The 12,726-nt window shown below is 40.8% G+C and overlaps 1 non-coding gene across 1 annotated transcript; it reads right to left on the reverse strand.

Annotated features, from left to right (window-relative positions):
• Positions 1 to 12,607: 12,607 nt before the first annotated feature.
• trnae-cuc (transfer RNA glutamic acid (anticodon CUC)) lies at positions 12,608 to 12,679 on the reverse strand. The gene has a single exon. It is a non-coding gene; the product is annotated as a tRNA-Glu (tRNA).
• Positions 12,680 to 12,726: the final 47 nt, after the last annotated feature.

The raw sequence follows: 12,726 nt of genomic DNA on the forward strand, positions 1-12,726 counted from the left end.
GCTTCTTTCTAACTCCAAACAGATTTTTTTTTTTTTTCACTTTTTAATCTTGTTGTCTTGTGATATCACGAGGCAGTATATCAAACTCCATCTATCGGCTCCATCTGGAGCCTCTGGAGTTCAACTGTGGCCTAAAACAGCCACATGTATAAAGGTTTTCTTTTTTTTAAGTCGTGGCTGGTGCACATGTGGCATTTGAATGAACAAATTATTGAGTGTGGGAAATAGATAACACAGAAGAAGCTCTAAGAATCTATTTATCTGTGAACTTTATGCAATAACCTATATTACCTTATTCAGTAGTATTGATTCACCGCCCTTCCACCCTCTCTTGTAGAAGTCAAACAGAGTAATATTGCCTCAGTGGAAATGGGGAACTGTCATCAATGTGTAACTGCAGGCTGATAACAGAACCACCAATTGGTGGCTAATAATATCGAGGCGTGGGCCCCTGTTTGCCTGCGAGGGCACAAAGTGGCACCAAAGTCAGAGATAATTCATGCTTTTATGGTTACAGTTAATGCATGGAAGTGCAGCGTGTGAGCCACCATGCGAAGAAAAAATGGACTCTAATAAAGATTAATATATAACATCGACACATGAAGACATTTCTGTTGGTTTTGCACGGCTACTAAACGCCACAGTCTAATCTGTCTATCACATAATCGGGTGAAAAGTTTAGAAAAATACCCCAAAATTAAGCAGAGTTCATCCTCTTTTCATATTATTGTACAGTAGAGAGTGTGTTTTGATTTGTGTGTTTGCACATGCCACAGTAGAGAGTGTGTTTTGATTTGTGTGTTTGCACATGCCAGGCTGTATCACTGACAGTGACAGAGGCCAGAGCCCATGAAAACATGTGTGTGTGTGTGTGCGTGTGTGTGTGTGTGTGTGTGTGTGTGTTTATAACCTTGTATGTGCAACTGTGTGTGTTCTCACAGTGTATGAATGAGGAGGTGTTGGGTGCGGGACTAGATAGAGATGTTGGTGTATGCAAAATGTGTGTGTGTGTGTCTTTGTGTGCGTGTGTGTGTGTGTGTGTGTAGTTGTGTGTCCGAACCAGGCACCAGGAAAACTGTCCCCGTCTTGGCTGGGGCAGAGACTCAATCATTTGGGGTCGGTGACTTACTTTGGCCCTTCTTCCTTACACACACAAACACGCGCACGCACACACACACACACACACACACACACACACACACACACACACACACACACACCGCACAAAGGCTAGTAGACTCCTGGCTCCAGGAAGAAGACTTCAAATGTTGGAGCAGAAAAACCCAGGAAGCAGAATCCCAAGAACACACACACACACACACACACACACACACACACACACACACACACACACACACACACACACACACACACACAGACTCATTGATATTCTTCATTGGCATGCTGTTTTGCAAAGTAAGCACAAAGTTTCATCTTGTTCCTGCTGACCTCACCTGTCTGTCGTGTTTTATCTGATCAGATTGATCATCATGGATCCCGTCATGTGATAATGATAACGTTGAAACAGTGCTAATCAGTGTTAACTCACTGTTTGTTGCAAAGGCTCATAAAGACCTCTGTTTACAGCTGACGAATCTAAAATTTCTCTCTTTTGTGTTGTTTATTCATTCAATTTTTCCCTCTTTTGATGCTTATTTGATGAACCTCAGTTGATTTTCTATGAATGATTGACTTTACTGAGTCAGACTTTCAAATTTGACGACAGCATATATTCGGACTGTCCTGTGTTTTCTGCCTTCTGACGTTATCATTAACCTTCTTTTCTTCTATTGTTGTTTTTATTAATTACTGCACGTGATTATTCGTTTGGCTGCTGTCTGTAAACAGCTGCCCTCAACTCTCACCACAAAATAGATTTCTCTCATTGACAGTATAAAGAATGAACGGCATATGTGTGTAAATATGTATGTATGTAAACTGAAGAATTCAGTTTAAGACTTTATGAAGAGGTTAGATTTTGTTTTGGGATCACGCTCATGTCTGTGTGGATCACTGTGTTATGTTAAGGTATCTGTATGTTGTGCTTGTGGATTAAGTCTGTTTGACCAGGTAAGGTCAGGCAGGGAGTCACACTGAGGAGACACCTGGGCTTCAGCAGCACGGATCATCTCTCTCTTTCTGACTAACACACATCATTAACCAGGAGTATGTCTTTTTGGTTTTTAAATAAATTATTAACTCCTCAGTTGCAGGTTCTCACGTGTGAAGTGCTGAACCGGGCTCTTGGTTCACACTGTTTGAAGAGCAGCGCAAACACATCACCCAACACTCAATTACCGATGATAAGAATTCAATTATCAAAACCTCTTTTGTTCTGATGGTCTCAGCTGTTTGTAAAGCTACTTAACCAACTTCACTCACGCAAACGCTTGAATCTTTCTTTGACGCTTGTATGCTAATATTTGAAATTCCACTCCTGGGTGTAGCTTGCTTTAAACTCTAGTTATAAAATTGAGAAAACCCCCCAAAGGAGTTCTGTGAGTCACTCATAATAATTGTGTGAACGCTGTGCTGTGAAAAATCCACCAATGACCAATCATAATGTCTCCCCTATGAATGCATAAGACCTTGATACGGCACCGATGCTCAGCATTGACGGAACTGAAAAAGATTACCCTTATAGAGACGTCTGTAAAACTGTTGACAGGACACCTCAAACTATGACTCTTTCTGTTATGAATTTTTGATCTATGGCGGTTTTATACTTTCAAAACTTTCCCCAAAAACCAAACTAAACCTGAAAGTTAGAAACTTGTTGGCACCAGGAGAGAAATTCTCATTGGACTGAATAGATGCCATCTTTGGGTCCAGTTCTGATAATGCATCCATGGGTGCCCCGTGATACCCACATTGTGTGTGTACGTCTTTGCTTGTGTGTATGTGAGCTATGGCAAGTGTATTTTTAGCAGTGAAGACTCAGGGATCCCAGGACCTCTCCCTGTGATAAGCAATGTCCAAAGTCCGCAAGGCTAGCAAAGGCCCGAAGAGCAAATAGGGAACACACACAACCGCAACAACAGTGCTTAATAACGCTGATACATGAGGGCTGAGTTGCACTGATGTGGCAGGTCGGAGGGAAAGCTATTTGTTTGTACGTGGAGGGGCAAGTTAGGGGTAAGATTCAGGTTAGGTAAAGGTGAGGTGACATCATCAAAACAATGGATTCTGGTGTCTTTGAAGGGTTCATGCAGAGTTCATGCAGAGAGGGCAGCTAAAAAGATGTGATGGTGGAAGAATGAGAAAAGAAGAGGTGGGCGATTTTGCATCACTGTCAAAAACTTTCTTCTGCTGTCAGTCAAAGACAAACTCCTCCCTCTGTGAAAACACTGTAAAGAGAAAACGAAAACACAACGAGGAAGCCAGAGGAGAAAAGGTTCCTCAATCCAGGGATGGTCATAGCGCACATAGGCCGATAACAGCAGGAATATTTCTGTTTGGACAGAAAGAGGAGGGGTGGTGGAGGAGAATAGTTTAACAAATTGGTTACGTCTGAAAAAAGGAATTGAAAGTGGACAGAAAAAGAGGCGAATGTCAGAGAGGAGGAGAAGGGAGATGCCACCAGACAGGAGGAGCAGTGGAAAACAAAAGAGGCTCCACACTCTGTTCTGTCTTATCTGTCTGAGGGTCTTATCCACCACTGGCTCTGTTAGTGTAACCCCATTCCCTCCCTCCCAGCCGGGCTGCTCTCCCTCCACCTCATCCCTCCATCTCCAGCTCCCCTTCCTCCTGCTCCCTCCCACCCCTTTTCTGCTGCTTGCCGTGGACCCCGTTATCAGGACAGGGCTGACGTCAGGGGGCCCGCTGGTGCTGGGGGGCCGGAGACGGAGGCAGATAGCGCAGCAGAGGCTGCCTCCAAACAGGCTGTGGGAACCACGGACCCAGCCCACCTCGACCCAGTGGCCCTGCACGTCCACCACGAAAACACATGCAGAGGTGAGGATATGCGGTTAATTTATTAAAGCACTCACACGTTTTGACACAATTTTTTATCCCAAACTATAAATGAACAGTTCAGTAAATAAATAGGAGACGTATAGGGTGACTCATGGCCTGAGTATTTCTAAAATCCTGACTACAGCCCATGAGTGTATGGATCAACAACACACCATGCAGGTCTGTAAAAAAAGGGAAACAAAAGCATATAAAACTGTAAATGTTCACATATTTCTATAATAAACTAGTTCAGGGATTCACTTTAGGCACCATAAATCGGTTTTAGCTTAGTTTAGTTTATTTGCACACATATATATATATGTTCATATATATATTAAAAGACAGTAAAGTAAAATGGCTGGTGACGATACCTCCCCTACATCGATATTCATGCATAACAAAGACAAAAAAAACAAAAAACATGTTAAATTACATGTTTTCAACCTCACTCCAAAAAAATAAAAAAATCAATCCCCCAGGCACCTTCTGGCCTGATAAAACTGTATGACAGATGTAATGTGTAGAGCGAAACTGTCGTTTAGGTTGGAGATAAAGCCGAGGTCATGTGACACTCATCAGCCCATGTATCTCCATAAAAGACCATGCAGTTGATTGTGATGTCAGGGTTGGTATTAGTCCATGATACATGAATCCACTGGAGGAAAAATCAGGGAATTAATTGCCAGAGACTAGGTTAAGGAGCCACTTAGCCCTGACCGGTGGAATGGCTATTGTCACGCCAAATGAAATCTGCAAAAGGTGTGTGTGTGTGTGTGTGTGTGTGTGTGTGTGTGTGTGTAGGGGGGGTCAACAGGTGCAAGTTTGATCTGAGGGGAGTGAGTGAGATGTGGAGGGCTGCAGCAGATGCAGTTGGAAAGTTTCACATCATTAGTTGCAGGTGCAGTACTCCCGAAATGTGCAAACACACTCACAAACAGGTCATCTAAACCTTGTTAATTATCATCCCTCTACATCAGTATACAGCATAAAACCACAGAGTTCAACTGTATTCTAGCTCTGGTTTGACTCATGCACAGTAATGGGAGTGAATTAAACCATCAATCTGCCAGTTACACACAAATATATTTCCACATCTTCCTCCGTGTGTCTCAGATGTTTTCGGAGATGGATCTGTCGGATGGGGAGTGGAGACACACTTATCAGTGTGTTGTCCTCGATAAGGCGGAGAAGATTTGTAAAGCTTGCAGTGTGTGTGTGTGTGTGTCTTTTGCACTTTCTTTCTTACTCTGACCTCTTCTCGGCCGAGCAAGTAGGAGGAAGAAAAGAGTGGCCTTGACAGAGCGAGAGGGAGGGGGGGATGTAAAATAAGAATCTGCAAAAGAAAGAGACCGTTGTTTTCTGGGTTGCTTATTTCGTCTTCTCCACCTCTCACTGTCATTTTGTCTTACTCCCTCTGTCAGACATACACTTCCTAAATTTCACCGGTGGTGTCCTTGGGCGTAAACAACTATAGAATCGGGAGTAGAGGTGAGTGTAAGCAGGAGAAATGTGAACTTAAGGCGCACTCTAAGAATAAAAAGCAACTTGGCAGCAGTTTACAGCTTGAACTGTGAACACTCTATGAATACATGATTTGTTATATGGCAGTATTATCAAGAAGTGCCCTAAATACATACATACAGGACATTTTTATTACATTTCTTTGATTGTATCAGGCAGCAAACACTTTTGCAGCATGTTAAAGCCAATGCCCAAGTGACGAAGATGCAGTTCCTTAATGGAAAATGTACAACATGGCACCAAAACGTTTGAGAACCAACTGTAGGAAAACAAAATCGAAAAAATTATACAAATATGGACTCGACTTGTAAGCAAATATACTGAGGTCCAAACACCTGATGCAACTGGAACCAAAAATAATACTGCACTGTTCTCAAAACTATTTTCAATAGATCATTTGGGGCCTTAAAAGGCACAGGCAGTGACTGTGCAGTCAAATCTCTAACCACACTTGCATTACACATTTCAATGCATAAATCAACCTCATGCGGCAGCCTTCATCAGACAACATAAAGACAGACACGTCTGTGCTAAACACCACCTGGGTGTACGTATAAGATTGCTCAATGTCTGGAAACTCGTGCAGCTGCTGTCCGATGGGCAACTTGTGTATGTTAGGTCAGCGGCGGCAGCCTCAGTCGATAGGAATATGTCAATTTGCTGTAGAAACATCTGGAAACAACCACTGCATTATAAAAGACTTTCCTTCTATTATCCACTGTGATGATATTAAAGCTTAAAGATGGGTACATTCAGGCTCTCGGGTTAACTTGCATCTAAAAGAGAAGTAGCAAAATAAATCACTTTATAGCCTCTACGTCTCTGTTCTTTATACAATAGTCATCATTTTTATGTAAATAGCTACTGTATACTGTTTGTGAGTGCTTATTGGGTGGCGTGCGTTTGAATCTTTTCAATAATGAGTCATGCGATTGTCTTCCAACCAACACTGTATCGTCTCCTTGCACTCTCTGCCACGCTGCCTGCCTCGGTGCCCCCCACTCTGGCCTCCTGGGTGACATGATAAGCACGGGCCTCATTAGTCTTTTTAATTGGTCCAGAACAGTTGTAGCGAGCCGGACTGTGGTCTGGCCACATGCCAGGATAAAGTAAACCAACACTGTACAGGCCGACCAACATATCACAGAGTGCAACATCGAGCCTAACGAAGACGGCTTTTGATTTACATTAAACCCAATGGGGAATTCATAGTATTCAGTGGGGGGCCTTTTTATCTCTAATTAACATTAGTTAGGTCATACCAAATTCGACTGATGGTGAAAGGAACTTGAAATGTTTCTCATGGACCTGATCTCTTAGATTTTTAAGAAAAACAACAAAAAAAATCACACAAGGAATCCGTTTCTAAACATATCTCCTCCCTTCACTTGACAGCTTGTTGGCCTTCTCAAGTGCCCACAGAACGTAGACCAGTCTCCACAGCGCTAAATCAAAAGATATTTTTCTTCCCTAGATGAGTGCAAAACATCTAAATTTCACATTTAGCCTTCGAAAGTTATCTGTTAAAGATAAATATTAGAATGTGTTTTTAATTTATTTCATTTATTGATATAATTTATCTACTTTTACTTGTTATATGCTTTTCTGGTACTGTGCATGTGTGTCCACAAGCTTGCGCGTGTGTGTGTGTGTGTGTGTGTGTGTGTATGCACCGTGGCGTCTATAGCTTGTGGGGAATCCATCAAAGCTTATCATTATAAGTAAACATGACAGAGTGGACAAAATGTCTTGTGCGCCGCCAGACCTGCTATCTAACCACAAGCCATATCTGTGATGATGGACTGATGTGGCGCTGGCTTGGACTAACCAGAGTCTGAGTGTGAGAGTGGGAGTGTATGCATGAGCGCACACACACAGACACACATACATACATACACGAGAACACACACATCAAAAGGCCTACACATGTAGACACTCAGACACAGTAAGCACACACTCGAGTTACCTTTAACATGGCCCTTATATCTTTTGCCTCTCAAAGGAATACTACCTTTAGAGTACATGAAAAGTTGACTTATCGCACAACCATAAATGCACAGGCACAGTCATAATTCATATGGGTATTTATAGCTGTTATTTATTAGCCAGTGTTTGCTTGGGTTCATAGTTTTACCTATGAGTTGAGCCGAGGCTGCGCTTTCTGTTCTGAAAAGTGATGGTTACTGTACAGGACAAGCCTCTTTTTATGGCAGATGAGATCAGAGGAGAGTTAAGGAGTTGCTGAGGGAGATTTATTAGGAACATTAGCTAATAGTTCATGATCTGTACTCATCATCATGGTTTCCCTAAGTGTTAAGATATAGCCCTCTGTTAGCGTGACCTGGGGTATGTCAAGTAAGGTTATTAAAAGCCAGGAAATTATTTGGGAAATGAACATATCTGTCCATAACATTCGATTTTTAGATCTTTTTTTTGTGTGTGCATTTGCCCAGGGTGAGGTTTCTTGCATGTGTGTGCTCTGAGGTCAGCCTGTGTGTTCCTCTACTTGTTACAACACCACTGATAAGCAGGGCAAACAACCATGCACTGTTTGCTCCCCTACCATGGTCATGTGATCAAAAAACACTGATGAGAGCGTGTCTCTGTTTGAGTGGGTGACATACTGCTTATGTCCATCTCTACTTCAGGTTTCCTACATCGTCTGCTCCTTCGCTGAGGTGTGGCTCCTGCGCCGTCTGGACATTTAACTTTAAGAACGAAAAAGCCGACGTTGATAACCTTTCCCCTGCCGTTCAGTTCCTGGGTCAAAGGTCATGGCTGCAGTGCTTCAGCTGACTTGGCAGATTGACAGTGGGTGTAGTGGCGCTGGATGGTATACAGTACAGAGTGTGTTTCAGGCCACGTCTCCATCACTTTCAATCCCCTCTCTGTCTTTGTTAACCGACTAGTGCAAGTGGCCAGTGTGTATGCAGAGTGTGTGTGTGTGTGGGTGTGTGTGTAGGGGGTCATTAACCTCATGGTAATCTAGAAGGTGGTCTTTCAGTCATTCTGGACTCTCCTAGACCACCAAGGGAGTGGTAAACGTGTCTCCATCACATCTAAACTATTACAGCTTGTGATGCATCATGTAAAAAAAACAAAAAAAACAATATTACAGAACGAACCATATTAAACAACATTACATACAACATATCCAGCTATAGGAGTGGTGAGAGAGGAGAAACTGACTAAAAATAAAGCTTTTATTTTAAAAATCCTGTGTCAGTCACTTCATGACTTCGAAACTTTGATAACAGCGATTATCTCTTCTGTAAACTTGATTTTTTTTCTCTCCATTTGATTCTTTCACAAAGATATTCTGTGCATATTGACAGATGAATATATCTGTGTCTGTCTGGTAAATATGAAGCTAGGACCAGTAGCCAGTTAGCTTAGCTTAGCACAAAGACTGGCAACAGGGGGAAACAGCTAGCCTGACTGTCGAATGGTGAAAAAAAAAAAAGCTCACTGATTGTTATTTATCATTTAATTAATCAATAAACAAAAGTGTGGTTTATTACTGTTACGTTTAGCTAGCTGACTGCCAACTGGCTGCTGCTGCTGCGTCATATTTACCGAATTTACATAATAGAGAGTCGTATTGTTCTCATTCTCATCTCCGCAAGAAAGTGAATATGATTATATCCAAAAATATCAAATAATTCCTTTGAAATATATCAAGAATTAGTAATGTGTAAATTGGTGTCAAGGAAATATTTGCTAGCCGCTTTTGTTAATTCAGTCAAACTATATTGGCATAATATTTCATAATTTAATGTATATTGTGTTATGTCCGTGAGATTTCATTTAAATTTGCCATTATTAAACAATGTTTTTCATCAAGTGTCATATCAGATGCGTCAACCATGTCTCATCCGCTCTTCAGCCTGAGCGGATCAAAAGTTTGTGTTTTAATTTTGTAACAAATGAGTCAATGAAACAAGAAAAGGTGAAACGAGCATAAAGATGAGAAAACAAGTGAATTATCTCGAGGCTTCCTTGTGAATTTGTAGACAATAGAAAGATCAACAGTTGAACAACTGAACAATAGAAAGATCCATTTTAGTTTCAGTGGAAAGAAAATGTGCTTTCTTCTTTGTGTCAAACTGAAATGAAAAGCTTATAAATCTGTCACAGTTATTGGATGTTGAGGTTTGTAAGTGGGACTCTTAATCCTGAACAGTTGCTGACATTAGCTCCGATAATAACAAAACAGTTTTTTGTCCTAATTGGTTTATTGCACAACAGTTTGTCAGCATTCTTACATCTTCCCATAAACACAGAGATAAATTAGATAGCACTGTGTGTTTGTGTGTGTTTTTGCAGGTTTGGTTCATTATAATGAAATACGACTCACGTATTCCCTATCAATTATCATTTGTGTGACATATCCTTTTTCAGTGTTTAGGTTTTGCAGCTTCTTGCTGCCACAGTGTACTTGAAGTTATCAGCGTTTCTAGTCTAAGCTACAAGTGTATGACGTCTGAGGAAAATGATTTTAAATCTCCAAGGCCTGTGCTGGGTCAGAGCTTTGTGACAGTTTAAAAAGACACAAGCAAGATAATATTGTGATTTGCACTGACTTAGCAGAAAGAGGCACACCTGGAGTAAAACGAGAAACTAATTTAGTCACTGCTGTTGCCACTCTGACTCTTTAAATCCCAGCTTCCAACACCGGACATGGACGAAATGTGATAATCAAAAGCAAGTGATGACCATATGGATTCTTTTTTAAATATGTGGTACTATTAGCTGGCACATACAAGAACGTACATGTGTTTCATCTTTTCTTTTGTTCCTTCTCTGCTCATTATCTGCAACATGTGTGTGTTTGTACTTGAATACCTCTTTGTAGCGGTAACATTAACACAAAAAAACAGACACTGTAATGGTACCAAGCTGTTTACAGGCCCTGACGGGACAGTATAGTAAAAACTCTAATATCTGAGGCCCGTAATGAGACTACTTGTATAATGCGCAGATCTTATATGGCAGAGAGACCAGGGGCACTATAGATTTGATGGACTTAGACTATTATTATAGTCCTGTCTGAGAGCCACATCTTGAAAACATTACTCAGGAAAAAGTCAGTTTACTAGTGCTCATCCTTGGCCTTTTTTTAGTACTTGAAATGATGTGAAACTGTCCTATACTCTGACTGCCTCAACGCGATTTCCTTTTCTGTCTTGTGTGTTTTCAAAGCTCCCGAGGAAGGAAGAGCAGAAAATCAAAGATGACGTGAATTTTAAAACTTGGAATGAAAAAAGAAATGATGCAAAAAGGGAAGAGAAGAGAGAACATTCAAAAATAAGGTGGAGAGCGACCATCAGGTGGCTGTCACATTATTTAGTCACATGAAGCTTCTGATGGTTTTGAAGGGGGCGGGACGATGATACCCAGAGACCACGGTGTCCCTGCCAACACAAACCCAATCAGTCCCCCAGAATCCTTTGCTCCAAGCAGGGTAGGGAGAGGAGGAGGGGGGTGGAGAGAGAGAGAGGGGTTGATGAGAGTCTGAACAGGACGGAGGACGGACACACCGGCGCCATTGCGATCCCTAAGACAACTTATCTCCTCTCTCACAATGATAGCGCCTGTCAAAATAACTGCCAAGATACATAGCCAGCCAGGAACTGGTTAACTCCTGCCTCGTCCAATCAGAGGGCCTGCAGCCGGGGGTCTCTGTCTTTCCCCACCTCAGACACCAACCTCTGGGACCCAAGTTCCACAAACACACATTATCTGTGTCTCATAGCTCTCTATCTCAAACAGGTTCGCTTCAGCTAAGCTTTAATGGAAGGAGTGATAGAGAACTGTTACTGTATCATATATTTACATCAGACTTACATTTAATGTTACAAAATCTGCAGTGAGTTTTGGATTTATGTGTATCAATAAATTCTACCAAAGTGTTACTCCCTCACCAACAAATGTTATTCTTTTCTTTAACTTATATACAAATAAACAATTGTAGAAATAGAAATAAAATCATGTAAGTTAAAGGTTTCTTTACTGTTTCAATGTGCAATATTTTTGGACTGTTTTATATGCCTAACACAACAGGCCCACATCAGTTTCTTCTCTGGTATTATTTCTTGTGAAATATCGCCACCTGGCGTTATAGTAGGTAAGTAGGTCAGGACGCGGTCAGGAGGTGACAAAGTCAAGTGTACTGTCTATTTCACACTTTGAGTCCAAACGTGGGGACGTCGGGACCAATCCAAGAGGTCACATGATTGCTTTGAGGACATTTAAATGCTACTACATGCTCTCTCCAGGCGTATATAAACTGCAGCAGACCCTAAAAGCATTATTAAAATTAACCTGTTAATAGTACAGATTGCTGAGAAAGCCAAAAAAAATGTAAACCTTTGCACTATTACAATCTGTGGTACTTAATTTAAACTCAAACAGTTAGCAGAGGCAATACAAAAACACAAGAGTGGAATTTTAAAGGCACAATTATTATTATTATTATAAATAGTAGTAGTAGTAGTAGTAGTAGTAGTAGTAGTAGTAGCAGTAGTTGTCGTAGTATCACAGATTTTTTAAATCCCTATTTGTAGTTCTAGTTCTTATTAAATCCATATGTATCTTATACATTAATTTAAATGTATGTATAATGTATGTTTACTGTGTTGTAAGTTCATTTAAATGTATGTTTATTGCATGTTTACTTGCTGCTACTAAATGCTACATTGTAATTCTGCAGTTCAATTCCTAAACGAGGTACATATTTATTTTTTGTTATTTATATGAGGAAGAGAGCCTTTGCACTATTACAATCTGTGGTACTTAATTTAAACAGTTAGCAGAGGCAATACAAAAGGCAAAATTATTATTATTATTATTAGAATTAGAATAAGTAGAACAACTACTACTATTAGAATTAGTAGTAGTTGTTGTAGTATCACAGATTTTTAAAATCCCTATTTGTAGTTCTAGTTCTTATTTCTATCTATAATTATTTCTATTTCTACTTATTATAAAGTTTTCATTTTGTAAAGATCTTAGCACATATTTATATATGGAAGAGAGTCATATGACCAAGAGGGTCAAACTGTAGCGTTTTAATATTTAACCAATCTGTTGCTGAGTCAGGTTTGTTGTGCTAGAAAGAGGAAAAAGTGAGTTCCCTGACCGGGAATCGAACCCGGGCCGCGGCGGTGAGAGCGCCGAATCCTAACCACTAGACCACCAGGGAAGCGCTGCGAGCACACGGTGCTAATGCATATTTCACTATTCACTGTC

This window comes from Larimichthys crocea, chromosome XI, assembly GCF_000972845.2.
Source record: "Larimichthys crocea isolate SSNF chromosome XI, L_crocea_2.0, whole genome shotgun sequence".
Lineage (NCBI taxonomy): Eukaryota > Metazoa > Chordata > Actinopteri > Sciaenidae > Larimichthys > Larimichthys crocea.